The sequence below is a fragment of the Mesoplodon mirus genome (assembly GCF_964341445.2).
Source record: "Mesoplodon mirus genome assembly, chromosome: 17".
Classification (NCBI taxonomy): Eukaryota; Metazoa; Chordata; class Mammalia; order Artiodactyla; family Ziphiidae; genus Mesoplodon; species Mesoplodon mirus.
This window is the reverse complement of record NC_138993.1, coordinates 20,290,888-20,304,818: the sequence shown is the minus strand read 5'-3', so window position 1 is coordinate 20,304,818 and position 13,931 is coordinate 20,290,888. Positions and strand designations below refer to the sequence as shown.

Genomic DNA, 13,931 nt, shown 5'->3' with positions numbered 1-13,931 from the left:
CTTTAAACGGCAGGATTCCCAATAAACCAGGTATAGCATTAATTTATGATAGATAATAATGTTTATTTTTTTAGGGTTTTTGTTTTTTGTTTGTTTTGGCTGACCACTGAGAGTTAGGAGTCTTCTGCAGCTTTCTTTGCAGTCAAAAATGGGTTTCCGGGTTTCCCTGGTGGCGCAGTGGTTGAGAGTCTGCCTGCTAATGCAGGAGATGCGGGTTCGGGCCCTGGTCTGGGAAGATCCCACATGCCGCGGAGCGGCTGGGCCCGTGAGCCATGGCTACTGAGCCTGCGCGTCTGGAGCCTGTGCTCCAGCAACAAAAGAGGCCTCGATAGTGAGAGGCCCGCGCACCGCGATGAAGAGTGACCCCCCTGCTTGCCACAACTAGAGAAAGCCCTCGCACAGAAGTGAAGAACCAACATAGCCAAAAATAAATAAATAAACAAATGTGGGTTTAAAAAATAAAAATAAATAAATAAATAAATAAATAAATAAAACTGGAAATAATAACAGTCCTAAAAAAAAAAAAAAAACCACTGTGACAAGGAAGTTTAAAAAAAAAAAATGGGTTTCCATTGCATTTCACTAGGACTGCATATCATTTCCCTTGGGAGTGAAAAGTAAATCTTGGTCATGTTTTTAAGTGGCTCTTACTTATTTTTGATAAATAAGATGTAGGTTACTATTAGGGTAATCTAGAGGCTCAACATCATATGTAACTTTCATTTTTCCAGGTTTCTAGTTCATTTGAGTTTTCTTGTGTAAGAACCATTCATGCTGTTTCTTCTGCAACAGAATGTTGATTACCTTGTTGCCTGATGGAACCAGTAGAGTGGTGTCTACAGATATTGGCTCATTATCTCCCTAAAACATCTGCCTTCTAATCCCAACCCATATAGGGGAAATAACCCAAGAGCTATGTAGTTGGTCTGTTTACTTCACTTACCGACTCCTGACACTTTCACCTCCAGCAGCCCTGCATGCAGCAAGTAAATAGATTTAACTTTGCATTGTTGTTTTAAATATATATACACTGAGAAACTTTTGGATATAGATGACGTATTTCTTCTGGCATGATGTAAACTATAAAATTCTACAAATACTAGAGAATCTAATCTTAACTTTATATTTTGCTTTAAAAGCATTAATAAACTTTGTTTTGGTAGGGTGATTTTTATGTTGAGCCTAGTTGAGGGTAGAATAATGTTGCTGTCTTGAGATGGTAGAAAGACTATATTGGAATATGAATCTCAGGAGCCTTTAATTCAAGAACAGAGAGAATTTGTTGAAACTGACAATGGTTGAAGAGGAAGTGTATGGAGTATTGTAAACAAAGTTTTGTGATGAAGTTCTAAGTAAAGGAAAGGAATAAAGGGATCATTAAGCACTCAACTTTTTAAAGTTTGTTTTCTGCTTGTAGTGGTTTGCTTTCTCATTCCGTTTAATATCTCTTTATTTTTGGTCCTATTTATATAGCTCATTTTTATTTGGTTTTGGTTTTCTTTGCTCACATCTCCTACTTTTTTTTTTTTTTTGGCGGTACGCGGGCCTCTCACTGTTGTGGCCTCTCCCGTTGCGGAGCACAGGCTCCAGAAGCGCAGGCTCAGTGGTCATGGTTCACGGGCCCAGCCACTCTGCGGCATGGGGGACCTTCCCGGACCGGGGCACGAACCCATGTCCCTTGCATCGGCAGGCGGACTCTCAGCCACTGCACCACCAGGGAAGCCCTGACATCTCCTACTTTAATATTACCATGTGTTAAGACATATTCTCTAGTGTTGAACTCTTTAAAGGAATTGATAACTAAATGGAAAAGATTAAGAAAAAGTATGTCTCTTATTTTTCAGAGATACTGTATCAGGGTATATGAAAAATGTATGTATGTCCTCTAATCTCTTTGAAAGCCAGGTACTATATATACGTATATAACTATTATTACTTTTTTAAATACATTCACTAGGTTTTTAAAAAAATATTTACTTGTTTATTTGGTTGCGCCAGGTCTTAGTTGCAGCTCACTGGTTCCTTAGTTGCAGCACATGGGCTCCTTAGTTGTGGCATGTGAACTCTTAGTTGCAGCATGCATGTGGGATCTAGTTCCCTGACCAGGGATCAAACCCAGGCCCCCTGCATTGGGAGCGTGGAGTCCTATCCACTGTGCCACCAGTGAAAGTCCCTATACATATATAATTATTTTTGATGCCTTCTATCAAATTTACTTCATGAATGTAAATGTGTAATATAAAATAGTAACATAGGGCAATCTGTAAAATGACCAGGAGATGGTCATCTTGTTTATACAATTATAAGGCCTTTAATTCCTGTTTGATTATTGGGTTTAGTTGAAACATGTCCTCTAGGAATTGGACCCTTGGAATTGAGTTATTTCTCAGTTTGGGAATAATTTAAGGTGGAATGTTATATTTGCACAAAAGATTTATTTGTAGCTTGTGAAATGGTAGGTGACTTACCTGTTTATCTCCAAATGTATAATAATATCTAGAAAATACCAGTGCCATCTAAACTGTAAGTCTTCTAAGATATGCTGAGTAATAACATCACATGATAGTCGTGTTGTCTATGTGAGTTTTTCCTGTCTTCAAACTCCCACCTCCACTCCCACACCCCACCTCCCCCCCAAGCTGGTAACCAGGAGGAATTTGGAATGTTGTGCTTGTGTGTGATCGTGACAGATGTCCCCTTCATAACAACCAGGGTTGAGCACTGTGGCCTTTTCATGTCTTTTCTACCCCTCATGAAAACTAAGTCAACAAAATAAAAGGTATTTCTTCTTGGGTATGGTGAAGAGGCATGGTGGAATTCTGTTGACTCTTGGCCTTTGGAGGAGAAACTGCCAATCCATTTAACTGCAAAAGAAACAAGGCACTCAGGATGCTGCAAAAGGACTGCTTTGTAGGAGAGCTGCTGAGTCCCCTTCAATCTAATTTTTTTTCTGTGATAGTTACAAATGAGATATAATGGCAGTGAGAAAAAACTCATTCTGTTTTTTAGTAGTCCATTTGATTGAGTGATTGATTATTTTTTAATTGAAGTATAGTTGATGTACAGTATTATATGTTACAGGTGTACGACATAGTGATTCACAATTTTTAAAGGCTGTGCTCCATTTATACTTATAAAATATTGGCTGTTTTCCCCGTGTTGTACAATATGTCCTCGTAGCTTATTTATTTTATACATAATAGTTTGTACCTCTTTATTTCCTACCTCTATATTGCCCCCCACTTCCCTCTTCCTACTGGTAACCTCTAGTTTGTTTTCTATATCTGTGAGTCTGTTTCTTTTTTATTATATTCACTAGTTTGTTTTATTTTTTAGATTACACATATAAACAATATCATAACAGATTTTGAAAAGACATTTTCTAGACAGAAGCATTTAATCAAATCAAGCATTTAATCAAATTGTCACTAATTTAGATGTGTTGGGGAAGTCTGTATAAATTTCAGAAAATTAAAGAAATACTGTAAATTACTTTTGAGCACACAGTGTAGACTGGCTCAGGTATAGCATGGTGTGAAACGGTTTTAACAAATAGGTAAGTTCAGTAGGCTTTATCAATAAATACCCCGAACACTTTCTTTTCTGTAGTGCTTAGGATTTTTCCTCTTATTTCTATTAGCCAGAGAAAAAGAGTTGCTCGATAAAATAGTGCAGCGAAGCTGCTTTTCAAGTTCCACAGATTTCATGTTTCTATACTTAAAATTAAACATGATCTCACTGTGTTTTTAACATTTTTCTCTTTTTAAATAAATCACAGGTAGAAATTGCTGATTTTGAATGTTCCAAAATAAGAGAGATATCCTATGAAGTGACTTTGAATGCATGGGAACCAGTCAAAATTGATTACACCCTCCAGGATACATTGCATGTTCCAGCCAAGTAAACAGTCATAAATGTTTGATGGTGTTGGCGATAATGATGACAATGGAGGTGATGGTGGTAGTGATGGTGAGTCACTGCCTCACCAGCTCCTTGGCTGACGGGATCTCTCAGCAACATTATCTTTAAATGTCAGCTGGCTGCTTGGTGCCAGCAACCCAGTTCCCATCTTAGACTAGACACGGGTTTATTTAGCACATGGAAAGAAAACCTTCACTGTGAAACACAGTGAAAAACACTGACGTGTTTTCTAGTTTTTCCTCTCGTGATAGAAATGTCCTGTTTGTGGAAAACATTAATTTACCACTGTTTATGTAGGCTGCGTCTGAGGAACTGGGCTTTTAATCTTTGCTTCTTGGTGTTCACAACAAAAGGTTATGTTGATTTAATGTATGCGCTACTGTGTCTCTTCCTGTTAGAAAGTGTCTTAACCAAGAAATGTGGCCAAGAACAATAAAAGTGATGAAGCAAGACTTGTTCCTATATGGGAACAAACGCTTTGAACCTGGGTTACACAGGAAAGCCTCACAAAATGTAAAATCTGTTTTAAATTGTCGGAGGGATTGTTGTTGATGAGACTCATGAAGAAAACGTACCTTAGAAAAATAGAAGAATCCACAGCAGAGAGGCTTTTGGCGGGTGTAATGGTGTTGTGAATGCAACTAAGAATAGGGAACTTAGCTTAAAAGTTTCATCTCAGAGAGGTTCTGGAATAGAAGCAGCCAGGAAATGCAAGTTCTTTACAGCATTTGACCGTAGTGCTTCCAGAACTCTCGGTGAGTGGTTTTACTTTCCTGGGGTGACACGCACAGAGCCAGAAGCTGGTTTATTCATTAGAAGCCCCTTTCTCTCCCAGCCTCCTAGGAGTGGATGGTGAGGCCTTGTCTGTAGAGAAGGGGGCCGTCTCTTGAGCAAAATGTTATCACGCCATACAAGGAATCCTTTTTGGCTGCTTTTTCTGAAGCCTGGCATCCTTTTGGCTGCTAAACAAAATGCAGAAAGAGCCAACTTCCTGATGGTTGTATAACCTGTATCCCCACATTCCTTTGGGGGTTCATTTGGAGAATTAATCTTTAAACCTCAGACTATAGCTCTGTATTTGCAGGGCTTGGGAGAAGCATCCTACATGCTAGGATTGCCTTAGAAAGCACAGATTTTATATTTTTTGTTCTGAACAAAAAATTAGTTTTCATTGTTCCTAAGAATTTTGATTTTTATCCCTAGGAAATATACCTTCTCCTTGTGACTGACCTTTCTGAAGAAAGTCTCAGTTGTAGGATAGTATTTTTTTCTTTCTAGAAACAGGGAAAATGGACGATGTCTTCTTAAACTGGAAAAGGGGAGGAATTTTGCTCAGTTCAAACTTGTATCCCTCTTTCTTTTGTGAAGATCTTATCTCATTCAAAGGGGAAGGGAGAATATTTTAGTGTATATATTTTGGAACTGGCTTCTGGTGACTAGGCTGTGCTTTGTGAATTGACAGTCAGCAGGAAGGCACCAAAACACAAGGAACCATGTTGGAATTTGGAAGTATCATCTTAAAATTTGAAGGTATTTTTCATAGAATGCTGGAGTTAGAAGTGGTCACCAGAGTCACCCATTGCAGGAGCAGCAACCTGTGGTTTAAGCCTTGCCTTTTCTAATGTGCTCACTGGGCATTTGTTTTTAAGGTGGAAGCTTGAGTAAACAGTCCCTAAAAATTTTAGTATACTTATAAATTACTGTGCCTGTAAAGTTATTGGCATTGGTAGTTGAAGGGCTTCATTAAATGCGAATGAGTTCGTAATAGGTATTTCTTATCAGATTCCATTCCTTTTAGTATAACCCATGCTTGGCAAGGCTTCCAAAAGGGATTTTTCCATTCTACACATCACCTGATTCCAGACGTTGCTTTAGATCAGTGTTTGTATTGAAAAAAAGAACAGAGAGACACAAAAGGGGCATTATAGTTTTGATAGCCAGACTGCTGTCAGAATGTGCTGGTTTTGTTTTCAGTTCTGCTTCTGATCTTAATAAAGTTTTTAAGATCTTTGTGCTGCAGATTTGCTTTCTGAAAATAGGGTGAACACTCACTCCTAATTCATTGTATAGATTTTTTGTTTATGGAAATTCTCAAAATTTTTTCTGCAAGCTCCAAATGAGCAAGCTGCAAATTACGTTTATTTTTCTCACTAGACAGACCAAAGTCCTTTGAAACATTGCCACTTCATCAATCATCAACTTATATTTACTCCAAGAGCATTACAGTTTACCAAGTCTTATAACAAGTGATGTAGATGAGAAGAGGGAAAGGAAGAAAAACAGAGCATAAACATGTGAAAGGAGGTGTGGAAGTTTGAAATAACTTTCACCATGGTCTTCATCACGATCATCATCATCATCACTTCTTAATAGCTAAGTAGGATTTCGTTGTTACACCATCATATGTGAGCCCTTCAACAGCCCTTTATTTATTTATTTATTTTTAAAATATTTATTTATTTTGTCTGTGCTGAGCCTTAGTTGCGGCACGCGGGATCTTCACTGTGGCATGCGGAATCTTTAGTTGCGTCATGCAGAATGCATGTGGGATCTAGTTCCCTGACCACGGATTGAACCCTGGCTCCCTGCGTTGGGAATGTGGAGCCTTACCCACTGGACCACCAGTGAAGTCCCAACAGCCCTTTACTTTAGGTAGGAAAATAGGAAAGTGACTTATCCCTAGGATACACTATTTCATAAATAAGAATAATGGGAATTAGTGGAACTTATTTCTATGACATTTATTATTTGTTCAGCACTTTCACCGTTCTCATCTTGCTTAACGCTGTGCTCTGATGCATTCCATGCTCCTTTGAATCGTTTCAGAATCATAAACATAGTTGTTACAGAATTTTCCAGGAGGCCAACCTAAATATTTAAATAAGGAAATTAAAAATATTCATACTACTATATTCATACTCGATTCCCTTTTTAAATTTCTAACACCTATACATTTGTGCCTTTGTTTTTTCCTTTATTCATTTTTTCAGACGTTTGTCTGTTTTTATTGTGGCTTTTTTTAAAAAAATGAGCTTTTAAGTTTAATGACTAACTGTTGATATTTTCCTTTTCATTAATTTCTGATATTACCTATCATATTTCCTTTGGTCTATTTTCTTATAGCTTTATTCTTTTTCTAATTTATGGAATTTCTAGTTATTTTTCTTTTCTCATAAGAGTATTTAAGGCCATGGATTTCCCTGTACTTACTGCTTTAGCTGATGCCTAAAAGTTTTGATGTACGGTATTTTAAAAAATCACTCCTAAATCTTTTCTGATTTCCAGTATTTCATTTTTGACCCATGAATTTCCTATGGAATATATATACATTTCAAAATTTTTATTGGAGTACAGTTGCTTTACAATGTTGTGTTAGTTTCTACTGTACAGCAAAGTGAATCAGCTATACGAATACATATATCCCATCTTTTTTGGATTTCCTTCCCATTTAGGTCACCACAGAGCACTGAGTAGAGTTCCCTGTGCTATACAGTAGGTTTTCATTAGTTATCTATTTTATACATAGTATCAATAGTGTAAATATGTCATTTCCAATCTCCCAGTTCATCCCACCCCCACCCCTTTCCTCCTTGGTATCCATACGTTTGTTCTCTACGCCTGTGTCTCTATTTCTGTAAATAAGATCATCTGTACCAATTTTTTCAGATTCCACATATATGCGTTAATATATGATATTTGTTTTTCTCTTTCTGACTCACTTCACTCTGTATGACAGTCTCTAGTTCCATCCCTGTCTCTACAAATGAAAATGACCCAATTTCATTACTTTTTATGGCTGAGTAATATTCCTTTATATATATGTACCACATCTTCTTTATCCTTTCCTCTGTTGATGGGCATTTAGATTTTTTCCATGTCCTGGCTATTGTAAATAGTGCTGCAGTGAACATTGGGGTGCATGTGTCTTTTTGAATTATGGTTTTCTCTGGGTATATGCCCAGGAGTGGGATTGCTGGGTCACATGGTAGTTCTACTTTTAGTTTTTTAAGGAACCTCCATACTGTTCTCCACAGTGGCTGTATCAATTTATATTCCCACCAACAGTGCAAGAGGGTTCCCTTTTCTCCACACCCTCTCCAGCATTTGTTGGTTTGTAGATTTTCTGATGATGTCCATTCTTAACCAGTGTGAGGAGATACCTCATTGTAGTTTTGATTTGCCTTTCTCTGATAATTAGTGATGTTGAGCATCTTTTATGTGTTTGTTGAGCATCTTTCATGTGTTTGTTGACCATCTGTATGTCTTCTTTGGACAAATGTCTGTTTAGGTCTTCCACCCATTTTTTGACTGGGTTGTTTGTTTTTTTGATATTGAGTTGCATGAGCTGTTTGTATATTTTGGAGATAGAATATATTTTTATAGTTATCTTTTAAAATTGATTTTTAGTTTAATTGCATTGTGTTTGGAGAATATTTTGTTTGATATTGATTCTTTAGATTGGTTGATATTTGCTTTATAGTCTATGCATAGTTAAATTTATAAATATTACACATGAGCTTGAAAAGAATGTATGCTAAGTGTTGTGTACTGGGTTCTAGTAAATCCACTAAGTATAACTTACTGTTGCTTTTGCATCTCACTTATTTTAGGGTTTACTCTCCTTCCTTTATAATATGCATCCTTAAGTAGTTCATTCAGTGAGGGTTCGTAAATAGTCTTCTTTCTGAAGTGTCTTTCCTCATTCTTAGAAGATTAAATTATTTGTACAGAATTTTCATTTGTATTAGTATAAAGTTTTAAGTTGACAGTTTTTTTCTATTGTATATCAAAGACATTATGACTTCTGGCCTCTGTTTTGCTATAGAAAAATCCTTGCTTGTCTACAAATTTTAAGTTTGTAGAAAATCTTCTATATTTTTCCATTTGATTTCTTCCCATATCTTTGTCTTTGGTGTTTCTGTACTTTATGCTATGATATGTATATGCATATGTTGTTTTGATTTACCTGACTATACACTTTATTTTGCATCCTGAGTCTGAAGATTCACGTCTTTCATCAATTCTAGAAAAATTTATTTTTTTAATATTGTGCCTTCCTCTATTTCTCTATCATTTCTGTCTCCTTTGTATACTCCCTATTCATTATATGTTAGACCTCTCATTCCTTCACATTTTTTAGTCTCTATATTCGTTCTTATTTCTTTATATTTGGGATATTTTTCAAGCATGAATATGCCTTTAACATATTGAGAGTGAAAGTACAGTAATACTTTGAAAGCAGGAAAAATTGTAGCACCATGGGATTCCTTAATGGAAAAGACTCTTAGTGATTGAGATGTGTAGCACAGGAGCTATACATTTTGACTCATTAGTGAAATCTTATGCACTCTCTTACTCTTATAGTAGTATACTTTGTTGGTTGTCTAAAAACAACTTAATCCTGAATTCCTTTGAGTTGTTTATTTTATTATAAAACTTGATAAGAACCAGTCTTGTTGCCTTCGACATTAAATTGAAGTTTGTGAGAATTTGACTTCTTAACCTTCAATCCTTTGTTGAACTCTGCTTTTTCTATCTTGTCAGCATCCTCCATACCTTCTTCCCTGGAATTAGGGCTTTAAGGAAGTAGGATTTGACTGCAGTCTGGAGGTATAATGGCCAACCCAGGGCTTCCCTTTGTTCTCTTAGTGTTCTTTGTTGCTTGTTAGTAACAATTACAGTAACTGGACAAATAAAGTTTTTTATAGGAGTTGCTTTTGAGAAAAGAGATGCAATATTGGTTTTCTGAGTTTCCCAATCCAGATCTAAATGCATCACTTCATTTTCAAAAGTAATAAAACGTACACTGTAGTGGTTAGAAAATTGCAGAATATTATGTTAAAAATATTATCCTACTTCTGAAAAGAATGCTCGTGCTCTGAGAACTCAGGGAGGGAAAATCTTGATAAAATAATGTAGCCAGGAGTTTCAGCATGTGTAATAGTTCCAAACAACTTTTTTTTTTCATGGACGAGAAAGTCAAGAATAAATGCATAGTCTGTAGTGCTTTATCTAGAAAGAGTCAAGGGATTGGGTGCTTAGGGTACAAAAGGAGTGGTTGTGAGGTGAGCAGGTTATTCTGTAAGGCTTTTTTTTCATTTCCTGTCATCTCTTGCAATACCTTTATACTCTCTGCACCAGATGGACTGTCAGAACAGATGGAATGAGATGATCTCTCTGAATGGTGAGATCCAAATAACCAGAAGATTTGGGTCATTTTGAGAGTTGGATCGTGTGGGAACTGTATTATCTATTAATCCCAGCTTATCTACCTTATCCTCATGAAATCAGGCAATGTGTTTCTGAAACTCCCATTTGGCAACTGGCAAACCATCACAGAAAGCGATGGGAAAATAATATGAGAAAATTGATCCATTCTACCGAATGATTAGTCCTTCTGTTCATGAATAGAGAGCAACAGAACTGGAGAAAACCTGCCTGCCAAATTCCCTAGGAGAAAAGAAGTTACATATTTCTAACCACACTGATGCCAGTAGATACAATAGGGTGTAAGTAGAACACCATTTCCTAAAAGTGTAGTCTATGGAAAAGTGTTATGTTGGATGTTAATAGGTATGCTTGCTTTAAAAAAAAAAAGTCCACGTATTGTTCTATCAGAGCTCTCCTCCCTTTTTTTGTGAGGTCTACCTATTAGCATCTCCTAGAGTGTGCTTTTCAGAACACCATTTTGTAAACACTGATTTAGAAGAATGTTTATCACCTAAAGATTTAGGAACTGACCTCATGTCTAAAAAAGGATGAGGTTAAAAAGTATGTGCCTTCGTGATGCCCCGTTCAGAGGCCAAGATATCTGTATGGACTGGATGTGTTGAAAGACACGACGAAATGAGAGTAGAAAAGAGAAAGGCCCAGGAAGTACTACAGCATAGAGTGTGTCCACACAGCTGCCATCCAGGCTGATTTAGCACCTTTTAAATATGTATAAATCTGAATTTTGTTTATTATTAATGATCAATTAAAATATGCAATTAATTTTGAGAAAAAATAAGTACTGAAAAGTGCAAAGAATATATCAATCACTCACTTAGTACTCAACTTTAAGGTTTTTTCTTCTCCCCAGCTCCTTAATAAGATTGAACTTTTTCTGGAGGGCGTGAGGGGATTTTTTCAGTTTCTGAGAGCTCTGTATTATATAATGAGGAAAAGAATGACCTTGACCAAAAGTCTAAAGCAGCTGGGTCTTTAAATTGTCTGCCCTGAAATTTCATTGTTGAAACACCAGAGTCGCTATGGCTAAAACTAATCACCTGTTAAAGGGTAATTCTTTTAAAAAAGGTAAAATCATGTCTCTCATACAAATATAAAATGTACATCTGTCGAAGATTATATTTAACCTATTAATTAATGAAGGAGCCAGTAGAATGTTATATCCTGTTTAAAGGAGAATTCAACACACACACACACATTAGTGGGCTTGCTGAAGTAAATTTACAAATAGTTGCAAAGCTGGTCAGTATCCAGAGGGCAGTAGTCAGTTATAATTCCTCTACACTCATCATGATTCATCTGTATTTCTGTGGACAAAAATGATTTGCATTACAATCCATTTCTACAAACACAGAGTTGTACAGTAACTCAAGGACAATGAATAGCAGAGATAATCTGGAAGGGTGTGCTAGACAAGACCCCCAGTAATGGTTTTTGTCCATTTCAAAGTCACAGTTTTTCCTGATACACCAAATAATTTAATTTATATCACCACGTGCAAGAACTGTATAGCTCTGTGAACTATTTGAACAGGACTATAGGTAGAAGAAAAAAATAAAGAGGTGTTCAGTGGGGACTGTGAAACTCTTCCTTTCAGATCCTGTGTTCTAAAGACTGTGAAGGGCTGTTTGCATGTAGGTGGGCAGGGAGGTCTGAGGATATAGTGAGAGCGCTTTGAAGGCAGTGCATTGCTTTCCCTTTTCTTTGGCCATTTAAATGGATGATCTTCAGGGAATTTAAGTAAACTGATATTAGTGGTGGCCCCTCTGGTGCATTCGTCCCTGCAAGAGACCACTGTGACCTCAGTACCAGGAGAGGACACCTGGGGACTTGGGCAGAGGCAACCTTTGAGCATCTGACAGTGGTGTCCAAATCTGCAGGCACTTGTTTAAAGAGTTGTTTAGGACGAGCCTGGAATCCTTCATTCCACCTTACAGGATAAGACCCGTAAAGGAAGTCTCATTTTCTTTATTCCTTGAGTCACTCATTTTTTATCTTAAACTTGAGAAACCCAGTAGGAAATATTTGCTGCTCCAGCACTTTTAAAATATAAGATCCACGTTCAAGTAGGAGGTAGGGGATACCAGCTCAGAGGGATGTTATCTATCTTGATAGGAGTTAAGCTTTAGGATTCATGTACATTTCACATTTTCTCGGCACTTAGAACAGGTTCTTGGGCAGAGTGGCGCTCAGTAAGTGTAGGAAATAATTGGCTTCCTTGCAGCATTTGATACCGTAGCATCTTCCTCCCTTGATTTGGTCCCATGCTTTCCTGCTCACTTTTCTACTTCTTTCTGTCTCTTCTCTATTCCTGTGTCTGGACGTTCTTTCTCTTCCTGCACCTTAATGCTAGTATTCCCCAAAGCCCCATCTTTGGTCCTTAAACCTCTCTCAGACCTCATGCCTTATGTGTATGTATCCAATACATTCTCTGTCACTTTGACTCATTTTAACACTAGTCTTTACTTTCCCAATTGACTAAAATTCAATTCCTCTTAGATGGAACACCTCAAAGTTCAACATGGGCTAAACTAAGCCCATTTTTTCTTTCCCAAATTAGCATATTGGGAACCTTGTTCCTAGCCATGCTCCTACTGCTTTTCTCCAGCACCCTATCCTCCAGCTTGGAATCTCAGAGATGATCTTCGACCCTTTCCTCCATCCCTTTTTATATAAATCAGTCATTGAATTGTCAGTCTAGTATCTCAGTTGCCTCTGTTTGGAATTTGGAGCTCTCCTCCTACCGTTTTCCTGGTTTACCTGTCCTTTTTATTCCAAAGTAAAGTGAGAAGAAGCTGTATTGTATTGAGGGAAGACCACAGACTTTGATCTAAAGCCCAACCCACATGGCTTCATATCTTAGCATTAGCTAGGCAACTTGGAGCAAGTGATTTAAATTCACTGAATAACATCAGTTTTTGTGTCTGAAAAGTAGGGGGTTTAATGTTACAGGATTATTGTGAATATAAATAAAATAATAGTGGTCTAAGTGCCTAGCGCAGTGCCTTATACATAATAACCACCCAAGAAATGTTTGTTGAATTGTTGAATGAAGTTTGTGGCATACTATATCTTATGGATTCCAAAATGGGTTAAGAAAAATAGTGGCAGGAGGTCTAGTATTTGAGTAAAGTAAATGGATTTTATAGCATTTTTAGTAAAGAGGATATGCTGCTGATTTGTTTAAGTTTTAGAGCAGTTAAGTGGAACTGAGTTATTATTGGCTGTCAAGTTACATGAGAGAAGCTTTCTGAACACTCACTTACTTGGAAGGATACATGGGAAGAAGAGGATGTATATACAGTAATATATTCATGCATGTCTACCTGCATTACACATTCAGAAATTCCTAGAAATGGATGGAGAGGCACACGTCTTCAAGTGATAAACAAACATGCTCAGGCACCTTAAATTTTATTATGAATGATTTTTGTTAACTCAGTCCCTCTGGGTAAAAGTTGATCTGAGCAGCCTGTTCTCATTTCAGTCAGCATCAATAGCCCTTTCTTTTTTTGGCAGGGAAAAATGTTAAAGTAAAAAATATCTATTTCCCCGGCTTTGGTGTGGAGTGGCATGGAGGAGAAGGTAAGGTAGGCGTACCTTCCTGGGAACGGAAAGGTGGTGTCCGTTCTGCCTGGGACATGGCTCCTAAAAGTGGGAGGATTCTCTTCAGTGCCAGTACACCTTTTCCAGCCATTTAGTGGTACTTTTCCCACTTGGCAGCAACAATGTTTTGCATAAGGCTCAGGCCTCTACAGTCTCAATACTGAAAACCTCAAATC

The 13,931-nt window shown here is 37.3% G+C and overlaps 1 protein-coding gene across 2 annotated transcripts in view; it reads left to right on the top strand.

Annotated features, from left to right (window-relative positions):
- Positions 1-13,931, top strand: part of LRCH1 (leucine rich repeats and calponin homology domain containing 1) — a 194,525-nt gene that overhangs the window by 95,479 nt on the left and 85,115 nt on the right. The gene's annotated exons all lie outside the window — the stretch shown is intronic.